This window comes from Gekko japonicus, unplaced genomic scaffold, assembly GCF_001447785.1.
Source record: "Gekko japonicus isolate JY-2015 unplaced genomic scaffold, Gekko_japonicus_V1.1 scaffold2339, whole genome shotgun sequence".
Classification (NCBI taxonomy): Eukaryota; Metazoa; Chordata; class Lepidosauria; order Squamata; family Gekkonidae; genus Gekko; species Gekko japonicus.
The window spans coordinates 188,409-197,904 of NW_015169855.1; the positions used below are offsets into that span (position 1 = coordinate 188,409).

Consider the following 9,496-nt stretch of genomic DNA (forward strand, 5'->3'; position numbering starts at 1 on the left):
TGCTGAGAATTAAGTTGCGTTATAAAGTTATGTGAAACATAGAGAAAGTGGCGGAATTGGTGGGGTGGTGGTGGGGGGTGGTGGGGGGTATTAACGTGTTGTAAGTTTGTATTTTACAAATGGTATAGAAGGGAAAATATGGAGTGCTGAGAATTAAGTTGCGTTATAAAGTTATGTGAAACATAGAGAAAGTGGCGGAATTGGTGGGGTGGTGGTGAGGGGTGGTGGTGGTTATTAACGTGTTTAAATATATGTTATTGTTTGTATGGAAGTATATCTTGGCAAGTGTTGAAAATTAATAAAAATACTTATTAAAAAAAAAAAAGAGTCTGACAAGTATCTGACCCACATTCTGATATTTTAATTGTTCATTCTGGCAGAAACCAGCTTTCTGAGGTAAGAGAGATAAAGGGACTGGTCCAATGAGATGAAATCTAGTACAGCATCTACAGGGAAGAAATCAAACTAACTCTAAACAAAGAAAACAGGCACGATTATGATTTTTTCCTGGTCTAACTAGGCCTTTGCTTTCTCTCTATGGCAAGATGCTCAATACTACTATTAAAATACTGTGACAAGGAATCAAGGGGCAGAGAGCAGCACGTTGTCGCTGTACATTCATGGCTAAAAAAACAATTTAAGCTCCAATTTCCCATAGCTCAGGTCCCAATCGCCTCAGGGATTTGCAGCTGGGCAACAACAGCCGTCTTTTCCCCGTGGTGGGAACTCAATTGAGAAAGGGTTGCAGGGACCTGATCCTGACGAAGCCGGCAGCATGGGGGAAGGGAGAGGCTCCTGCTTTCTGCCTTCCTCACCAGGCTGTCTTCCTGATCTGAGACGGCCCTGGGCTGTGGCATTTGCCCCATGGTTTGTACACACAGCCCTGCAATAAGGCAAATACTGCCCCGTGGGGCCAGTTGGGTTTAGGGAAACGGCCTTGTAGGAAGGCTTGGAACCCCAACCCCAACCCCCCCCTCACAGATCTAATCTGAACCAGGCCTTTGCTGGGCTTTTGAATGGAGTTCCCATAGGGAACTTTGCCGTTGGCTTTCTGTGATCATGCGGCCTGTACTCTGGTACATGTTAGCTGCCTTACCGGCCCCATTCTTGGGTGGTGACCACTGCTGCCGCCTTTCTGCCAGCGCCCACCTCCGGTAGTGTTTCAGCTGGTTAATCACCCAAGTGTGGGACTGCACAGGGACCACGATGAAGATCCCTTTGCTTTTATGTATCGGCATGCGTGCCCTGATGTTAGCCACCCTGAGCCCCTTCGCGGGGAGGGCGGCCTAGAAATCAAAAAAATAAATAAATAAAAATAAATAAACTTCAGGGAGCGGGGCCATGGCTCCTCCAGCCAAGCCCCTGGGGAGCTGTTACCAGTCAAAGTAGACATTACTGACAGATTCCAGCTCCATATAAAGCAGCTTCAGGTGTTCAGCGCCATGATATTTGAACGCAGGCACCCGGGCAAACTGGAATTTGTGTCCTCCTAACAACACGGGGTGCTAAACTGGGAGCAAAGGGAGGAGGGGAGGGAGGAGGTACAGCACAGGAACAAGACATGTTTGTGGTCACCACAGAAAGAGGGTTTGTCATGACACCTGAATGTGGCCATCATCCTATTTTGTAATAGCAGCCATTCAAGCTGCAGCAAGTGTCTGGTGTAACAACTATCTAATTAAAGTCTATGCAGGACCAGGTGGTTAGTATGTTAATTTTACTAAAATTTTCTTGAAAATCTTCTGATCTGTCATATTTACAATTCCCCTGCCTAGAAGTGGCCCATAAACATTAATTTTACAGCCAGAAGTGTTGGTGCATTTAAAAGATGGAATCTGATGCCAACTCTCAGGCAGGGTGTCTAGGGAAGCCAAAACAATTGACAAAGAAAAGCAAACGCCTTCTGTATTCCTCCGACTGAGGAGCAGATCTGGAAACGGGGTGTGTGTTTTTAAAAGGTTTTTCAATTCACTTTTGATCCACCCTATAAACCAGTTTTTCCTTATAATGAAATCAAAAATGAGCCCTGCCTTTCACTACATTTGCATATTAATGAATAGCTGTTTGTTCAAATTTACCTACAATAAAGGTTTTAAGAATTTCTGTTCTAAATATTTGGAAATGGAGGGTGGCCTTGAAGGTCTCTCCTGTAGTGTTTTTCACGATTTGTATACATCTCCCCCCCCAAGACACTGCCATACTTCCTTAAGAGGCTAAAGCTTAAGAGATTTGTCTTTGCATCCCCGGCTGGAAAGGTGTGAAAGTGCTAATGGCGTATTTTATACAACAGTAAAAAACAATATATAGAATAAGAAGATGGCCTCAACAGAAGAACTGATACATCCTTTCATGCCCTGCTGGAAGGCAGATATATTTTTTTAGATTATGAGAGACTACTCTATTAAGCCTCGGTTCAACCAGTCATCCCCCCCCTGCACTCCAGAAGCCCCGGGGGGCTCTTGCTCAGTGAGAAGGATCTCAAGTTCACTCTGGCAACTGCAAAATTTGTCTCAGTCCTTTTAGCAGCCCTTGCATCTAAAAAAATAAGAAATAAAGTGTTTTCTGCTGCTCAAGATTCGTGAATCAATGATGGAAGAATATATGATGGGAGAAATGGTGAAAGGAACAATGGTGACGTGGTCTAAAGACTTAAACTATACGCCAGAACCAGAACAATGGGTGGAAGTATGGGAATCAATAAAGCTAATGCGGGCAATACCCCATAAAGAGAACATATACAAAATGTTCTACAGGTGGCACTGGACACCAGAGAAGATAGCCAAAGGCTATGTAGTATCTAATAAGAATTGCTGGAAATGCAAAAAAAATGTTGGCACATTTATGCATATGTGGTGGAGGTGTGATAATAATGTACAAAGATATTGGGAAAACGTTTTTCGAATGTTAAAAGAAATAATAGGACTACCGGTACCTTTCAAACCAGAGACAGCCTTATTAAACATCATTCCAGACATGTACTATAGTACAGAGAAATATGTAATTATATACTTCCTTACGGCAGCAAGAATACTGCTAGCTAAACGATGGAAAGATGAGAAAGTATCTTCAGAAAATGAATTAATCGAAAAAATGATGGGATTAGCAGAAATGGATAGATTAATTTTGAGATTACAAGGAAAAGGAGATATTTGAAAACCGATGGAAACTGTTTTATGTATGGATTGATAATGTAATTAGAAAAGACTCACAAGGATAAAAAATGTAAGACGAACTCTGTATGTAAATTATGGAAAATGATAAATAAACCGTTAAAAAAAAAGATTCGTGAATCAATGAGCTTCTAAAGGTACAAGAGGAAAGGTAGAAGAAGAGATTGGGTTTATACCCTGCCTTTCACTTGGGAGTCTCAGAGCGGCTCACAATCTCCTTCCCTTCCTCTCCCCACAACAGACACCGACCCTGTGAGGCGGGTGGAACTGAGAGAGCTCTGAGAGAGCTGTGACTGGCCCCAAGGTCACCCAGCTGGCTCCATGTGGAAAAGGGGTGGGGAATCAAACCCGGTTCTCCAGATCAGAGTCCGCTGCTCTTAACCATGACACCGAACTAGTCCCAAATAACCCATGAGAGAGACCCAGAAGCATCCCTGTCCCTCTTGTTCCGCGTGATTCTCCTGTGGCTCCCCAGCCTACCTCACAGGGGTTTTGTGAGGATAAAATGGAGGAGAGGGAAACAGGGCCAGCCACGTGGGTCCCCACGGGGGAGAAAGGCAAGGCGCAAACGAAGTGACTACGGTCATGAATTAGTGTTATTCATCTTTTTTAAAAAACAATTTTTATTGTTTTATAAATAATAATAATAAGTACATGTGTTTACTACATACATCTGTCGCGTATTCACCCCTTTTCTTCTATCCACAGTGCCAGTGCTATTCATCTCAGGCCAGTCCTGGAGGGCTGAGTTCTAGTGGTGCCAACACCAGAAGGTGGGAGCTTCCACACAGCAAGTTCTGTGTCAAAACTGTGTCGACAGCTGCCCCAGTGACAGTGCTCAGGCCGTGACCGATACCCGCTCTGCTCCCGCTGAGTCAGGATGAGCCAGCTCTGTGGTAACGGGGGGGGGGGGGGGGGCCCGGGGGGGAGGCTGCTGCAGCCCCTGGAAGGATGGCCCCGGAGTGGAGCCGTGTCCTTTCCTGCCTGCAGGAGGCAGCAGCAGCAAGCGATGCCCAGAGCTCCTCGGCAGAGAGGCTACGGCTTGTGACAGTACAGAAGCAATCAGGCCTCCGAACAGCGGGGGCTGCAGTGTGGAAAGGGCTGTGGGCAATGGCTAGCTTACTGCAAGTTGGAATGTTCATCAAGGAGGAAGTTTACTCGATCTGAAAATCAACCTGTCCCTGACAACCTCCAAGAAAGATGGATGCCCCTCTCAGAAGCGTCAGCAGCACATAAAATCGACACTTCCCTGTTTGCTCTGCATAAACATCAGGTTTTGCTTTCCTATTTTTAACTGTTCTTTTACATTTTAAGTAAATAAATTAAAAAAAGGAGGAAGTTTACAATTCTAATAACCGAGAGGCATCTACTAGTGTGGTAGCGGGGAAGTCTTCTGGGTTATTTTCTTACAATCTTATCTCACTAGTCCTTTTGGTGAAATCTGGCACAAAGAGGACATTTGGTAATACTATGGTGAATGTCTGTGATAGGAATCAACGGTGAGGAAGCAGCGTTTTTCCCAGTGAGACTAAGCAAACATTGCCCCTTTTCAGAATGTGAAGGTGTTCAAAAAACTGGCTGCATCAAGGGGGGGGGGGGAAGGTCCAAGGAATGTCCAGCGCAACCCCTGCCACAGGTCCCACAGGGGGCTGGCTCAGGCACAGGACACAGCCCCAAGAGCAAGTGCTGCACTCACATAATCCCTCCTCTTCCTTTCAGGCTGCAAGTAAACTAGCAATTTCTGCTTTGGCATAAGCCAGTCCATCCTTACATCCTACCAGGCAAACGATGATTTTGTGCTTCCCCTCCAAACTGGAGCGGCAGCATCATTTGAAGGTGATCTGAAATCCAGCTTTGGCAGAGAAGCCAAAGTCTGCTGTTTTGGATGTAATGACAAACTAAGGCATGCCCCTAAATATGAACTGCACAAGCACAGGGTTTGTCCACATGTAGCATCAGACCATGGCTTATTGCTGCTATTGTGCTAACGGTGATGCCAACAGAGGGAACTTTTCAAGGAAGAACCGCCCCCCAAACCCTGCACCTCTGGAGAACCCTGGAGGTATGAAACTTCATGTTTCAGTCTCAGGAAGCCCGTGAAGCAAGCCTAACCCTAACCCTTCACAGAAAAGAAGGAAGGTTGTCTTGGGCCCTTCCACTTTGGGGAGGTCGGTAGCTCAGCAGGTCGAGACCCGAGTGCCACACGATGGAGTGAGCTCCCGTCTCTGGCCCTGGCTCCTGCCAACCTAGCAGTTTGAAACCAAGAAATTGCAAGTAGATAAACAGGTACCGCTTCGGTGGGAAGGTAACAGCGTTCCGTGCGCCTCAGCGTCTAGTCATGCCGGCCACATGACCACGGAAATGTCTTCGGACAGCGTTGGCTCTTTGGCTTGGAAACAGAGATGAGCACCGCATCCCTAGAGTCGGATTTGACTAGCTTTCGAGCAAGGGAAACCTTTACCTTTACCTATGTGCAATAAACAGAAACATAGAAGCCCTTCTGGATCAAATAAAAAAAAAAACCTAAAAGAAATCCAGCAGTCCTGCATTTAACAGCTAACTACAGAAATTACAGAACAAAATTTGAGTCCAATGGCACCTTTAAGACCAACAAAGTTTTATTCAAGGCATTTATTCAACCTTGAATAAAACTTTGTTGGTCTTAAATGTGCCACTGGACTCCAACTTAGTTCTGCTGCTTCAGAACACCATGGCTACCCCACCTGAATCTACAGAAATTACACAAATTAATGATATAAAACAGCATCATTTTGTTTGCCCTTTATCTCAGTGGCAAGTGTTTATACTAACAAAGCCGCAGAGGACAGGACAACAGGTGCAAAGAGAGTGACTCTGCAACGAAGAAGGCCGATGCTGTGCTGGGGATTATTAGGAAGGGTATTGAAAACAGATCAGCCAATATCATAATGCCCCTGTATAAATCAATGGCGTGGCCTCATCTGGAATACTGTGTGCCGTTCTGGTCACCACACCTTAAAAAGGATATTATAGCTTTGGGAAAAGTGCAGAAAAGGGCAACTCGAATGATAAAAGGGTTGGAACACTTTCCCTATGAGGAAAGGTTAAGGCGCTTAGGGCTCTTTAGCTTGGAGAAACGACGACTGAGGGGTGACATGATTGAGGTTTATAAGATTATGCGTGGGATAGAGCAGGTAGAGAAAGAGGTACTTTTCTCCCTTTCTCACAATACAAGAACTCCTCGTGGGCACTCCATGAAACTGCTGAGCGGTCGGGTTAGAACGGATAAAAGGAAGTCCTTCTTCACCCAAAGAGTGATTCACACTTGGAATTTTTTTCTTCTTGGGGCTGGGGGGGGGGGGTCAACAGTGGGAGGGCTTCTAGTGCCCTGGCCCCACTGCTGGACCTCCTGATGGCAACTGGTATTTCTGGCCACTATGTGACACAGAGTGTTGGACTGGATGGGCCTTTGGCCTGATCCAACATTGGCGTCTCTTATGTTCTTATGAGAGAAACATTAAGCCTTAAATGCACCCTTGCACTGAAGAAAGGGCTATTAATTAATCCAGCCATCTGAATATTGGCTACTTCCATAATGTAATGCATATGGCATCCAGTTTCATTAACGGGAACCGAGCACAGGCCTGTGCACAGTCTGCGGCTTACATGGCCCAAACATGCAATGTGCTATCTGGCATTGGAGAAGGCACCTACCTAGGGCTCATGGAGGACATTTTTGGGTAAAATACCAAGTTGGCTGTGATTGCTGGAGAGCTTCAGAAACCTATGTGTGTCAATATATGCGTGTCAATATATGTGCCAATATACAAAATCCATTTTGGCTACACAATATTGACCCGCATACCAACACCAGAACAATTGGACTATGTTTCTGTCCCTAACCGCAATCCAAACATTGTGTACCTTGGCTTTCACCTAAGAAAAACACCCTTTCTGCCCAGAAGGCTAATTCTTCCTGCCTTTGTTGCATATGAAAAAATCCTAGTACAGAAGCTCTAAGAGACTCTACAAATCAATGCTTCATTCTTCTCCACAAACAACAAAACACCCTCTGTCCTACATCCTGGCACTACAGTCCCTGGAAGGCAACCAAGTTCTTTGTGGCATACTTAGAACTGTGGACCAATCCCCCCCTCCATTTCCCTTTGCAGAGATAAACACCAAACTGAAGTCATGCACTAGATGAATAAAGAAAGCAAGGCCTGTACAGCAGACTTGAATATGAATAATAGATCAGAGAATTGTTCCAGTGTTACAGCAGTGCTGCTGGATCCTGCAGTCGCTAAGACAGCTGGGATGACAGAAAGAAGGAACCTTGAGCCACATGCACGGCATAGCCACACACACGGTGGTTTTCTAGGCCAGAGATTTGGAATGACACCAAGGAGTACGTGTTTATTTAGCCTGTAGACGGCACTGACCCCAGTATTTTATGCACTGACACCTCTCTTGCCACCATGCCTCTAAGTAACATGGTGTTGCAGGATCTGAAATTTATATTTTCAATGGTATTTTCACAACAAAGAGATTTCCTTATGAAGAAGCCTTGATTATAGTCCACAAGAGGAAGCAAAACACCAAACTCTCTTACAGCTTTGTTTCAATGTGACCAAAATACAACTTAGAAATTAATCAGCAGAAGTCTGTTTTCAGTAATACGCTTCCGTTTAACAAGAACAGCCTTTCAACTCCAGAGCTTTCAGATGGTGCTGACTCCTGCACATGGAAGGGCCTTCCTTTGTTGCTCCTTTAATGATTGCACCTTATTTTACTTTCAACCATATAACTATCCGTATTCCCTCCAAGGGGCATGTCAGTTTGGAAGGAGGTGGGAAGCAGGAGAAAGCAAGTGCTGGGCCAACCTCTGGCATAAAACAGACGGGGACCGTCGTCCAAGACCCTCTGTGGGCCAATGATGGAGCATAGCCTGTTATGCACAAGCGCTTCCCCTCACTTTCACCGTGCGTGTCCGTCGGGCTTTCTTTTTCGTTCTGCGTTGTTTTCCCTCTCTCCAGCACTCAGTTCGCTTCCTGTCTGCTGTTTCCCTGGGTTTTCTGAGTGTACTTTTGTGCCGGGTTTTCCCTGGCTTTGCTTCCAAGCCAAAGGTAATTCAAAAGCACACAGATTCCCTTGGATGTTTCCTCCCAGCCCTGTACTCTCACATCCAGATCGTTCCACCCACTCCGTACCTTCTGCCATTCCCTTGTTTTACATGTTTTTTTTAAAAAAAATCTTTAAAAGTGATCTGAGTCTAGCGAAATGAGAGTAACTCTCAGATTGCTGTAAAAAAATGACTGGAAGCCCCTTGAGAGCCAATTTGGTGTAGTGGTTAGGAATGCAGGTTTAATTCCCCACTCCTCCACATGCAGCTGCTGGTGTGACCTTGGGTCAGTCATAAGTTCTCTCAGATAAGTTCTCTCAAGGGCAGTTCTTGGGAGAGCTCTCTCCGCCCCACCTCCCTCACAGGCTGTCTATTGTGGGAAGGGGAAGGGAAAGGGATTGTCAGCCGCTCTGAGACTCCTCTGGGTAGTGAAGGGCCATGGGGTATGAATCCAACCTCTTCTCTTTCAGCAGCTGTGGGCAGCCAATGGGAGCACAGCTCCAGCAGGAAGGGGAAGCAGGAGGCAGGAGAACCAGGCATTTTCTTCCAGGTCCCCTGCTGAAACGGCTTCTGAGTAGAGCCGTGCAAATGTGGACAGTGGTGCAGGAGAGCACTAGCACAGGGGAAAGCACACGGACAGGGTGTGTGTGTGTGTGTGTGTCGCATTCCTACGACAGCGAAAGTTTGCCAGGGCTGCCTGACTCTCTGCGTGCATTTCTGTTTCCAAGCAGAAGCATGGCCATCCTCCTTGTCCTCGGTGGGGGGTCACGCTGGGGGCAGGCGAGGGGGGGGGGGGGGGATGGCTCTGCCCACACACGCCGGAGTCCCCTGCCCAGCTCGGAAGCATCACTGCTCTCCAGCGATCCAGAGTGGTGGGCATTGCTGTGCCTTGGACAGCAGGACTAGCTACACTCAAGAACAGCTGGGAAGGGGTCACTTTGAAACCGTGGGGAATCTGGCTCCCAGGGGTGAAAGACGGCGGGGCCGGGAAGGGGGGGTGGGGAGAGCTGCAGAGAACCCCTGGAGCAAAGAACCCCTGGAGCTGGCACAAGTGGCAGCGCACCAAGCACCTTCCCCCACGTCAATCCTGACCACCAGCGAGGGGAGGAGCCCTGCGGGGGAGTTCAGGTGGCAGCGATTGGGCTTCCCTCTCCTGCCGCCCAGCTCCCCCGCCTGCACAGCAAGCCCGGCTGGGCTGCTCTCTCACAGCGGCACTCCGTACGCT

General features: G+C 46.9%; 1 protein-coding gene across 1 annotated transcript in view; it reads right to left on the reverse strand.

Annotated features, from left to right (window-relative positions):
* The window catches only part of USP54 (ubiquitin specific peptidase 54), a 107,324-nt gene that overhangs the window by 93,250 nt on the left and 4,578 nt on the right, over positions 1 to 9,496 (reverse strand). The gene's annotated exons all lie outside the window — the stretch shown is intronic.